Genomic DNA, 2,077 nt, shown 5'->3' with positions numbered 1-2,077 from the left:
AACTGCAAATGTCTGTGGTATGAAAAGTATCTTCAAAAGTGAGCAGAATCCCAGTTGGTACAGGATCAGTTTCTAGGAGACTCACTCTATTTCTTTGGTCACAGGCCTACCTGAGTATTCTTGACTGGAATGCAAAATCAACACCTAACTCACTGAGCTGGTGTCACACACAGCTGAAGACCACAGAGATCCAGAGAAAGGCAAAGCTTTTACTTATCATTGATAACAAAATTAACAGAAGTTCTCAGCATGCCTCTCCACACAGACAGACAGACAGATAGACAATTAAATTCTATCAATGTGTACCCTAAAAAAATGGTAATTGTTCTTGTCCAACACAAGGAAACCTTTTGTCGTTTTACCTTATATATCAGTATATTCTCAATTAATGGCTGGTCTTTATAAGTTATTATTTGCAAAATGCTTGATTACTAAGACTGAAATTATTTCAAAGTGTAAAACACAGAAAAGTATATGAAAACAGATGTTTACAGAATGTTAGTAAAAAGACCCAACTGACTGCTTTAAATAAACATAAACTACATGACTATAGATTGGAAAGACCTGGCAGCATGTAGACATTTCAGGTTGGGGAGACATATCTGTTCCTGATGAATCACTTTTGCAAAATTCTCAAATATTTGAGTTCCAAATGAATGTATGAATTGGTTTGGTGTGATTCAAAAGGTAAATGATAAATATAAGAGTAGTTGAAACAATGGCAATATTAGTTTATAACAGTAATTCCAGGGCAATAATAAGAGAGCTGTTCATATGTGTCCAGTCTTTGTGTATGTACATACAATCAAAATTGGATATAAAATATAGAAAGTGGCATTTGCCCCCACATGTTAAGACCCCAGAGAATGTGTTTAAAGGGATGTATAACATCTATTACATATCTGTCTCAAGAACAGCAGATTTCCAAAATTATCATTTCTTTACAGGTATTGGAGTATTAGTCACTACGGACACCACAAGGATAACTTCAAACCATACTGTACTCACAGACATCTGTTGTAGCTGAGGTATCCATTTTAACTTGGGGCTTTAAGAACATGTTTGTTTTAATGAGCTTTATAGTTCCATTTTTCTTCTTCTTCATAATCGGTCCCTCTCCTTGGCAAACATTTTTCCAATAGTTCCCATCAAAGTCTCATATCTTTTTGTCATTTCTTTATCTGACATATCAAACTCCACTGCCTAATCTTCTTTTGCTGCTCTTTTGTTCTTAGACTTTATCTGAAGCATTAACTTCTCAATTTCAGAATTAAATCTTCTGAATGGCATCTTTCCATAGAGAAAGAACATCTTCATTCACATAGTGAGAAGCTCTGCTCTTTGGTGATGAAACTCTTTCTCTTTGTGCTCTGGCAAATCCAGGTACCAGCGCTCACCAGTGGTCATCTGCCTTTCCTCCTCTTCCAGTTATTTATCATTTTCCAAGCCCAGGCCCCTTTGCAAGAACTTTATGCACAGCAGATTCTAGGATAACTTAGTCTTGTGCTCAGAAGCCATGTTGGGTACAGTTCCAGGGGTTAGCCACACCACCGCACTGAAAGCTACTTTTATAATGCTTAAAATGTTTAATAAACTATTTTCCTTCCCCCAGCTATGATAAATATTTAACATCAAGGCAACAAGATGAAAACATCAAAAAAATGTCTTTGACTTTATGGATCATCACTGTTTTCAGTAAAGTGGCTTACTGGTGTTAGTTTCATTTACCAGTTAAATACTGTTGTGTGCCTTACATACCAAGGGAACACATCTAGGGAAATTTACCAGGTTGTTGTAGCCTGCTACAAACCTCCATTTAAAATGCAGTTAATACTGTAACTCTGTAATAAAGTTTGAAGTCAGGGATGGTAATGCCTCCAGAAGTTCCTTTATTGTATAAGATTGTTTTGGCTATCCTGGGTTTCTTGTTTTTCCATACAAAGTTGATTATTGTTCTCTCAAGATCTGTGAAGAATTTTGATGGGACCTTGATGGGGATTGCATTGAATCTATAGATTGCTTTTGGTAGAATTGCCATTTTTACTATGTTGATCCTCCCAATCTAAGAGCAAGGGAG

General features: G+C 36.2%; 1 pseudogene; it reads right to left on the bottom strand.

The window, feature by feature from the left end:
* Positions 1 to 988: 988 nt before the first annotated feature.
* Positions 989 to 1,518, bottom strand: LOC119807423 (annotated as a pseudogene).
* Positions 1,519 to 2,077: the final 559 nt, after the last annotated feature.

The sequence above is a fragment of the Arvicola amphibius genome, chromosome 2, assembly GCF_903992535.2.
Source record: "Arvicola amphibius chromosome 2, mArvAmp1.2, whole genome shotgun sequence".
NCBI classification, from domain to species: Eukaryota; Metazoa; Chordata; class Mammalia; order Rodentia; family Cricetidae; genus Arvicola; species Arvicola amphibius.
Note: the sequence above shows the minus strand (reverse complement) of the source record. Positions and strands in the feature narration are given on the sequence as shown.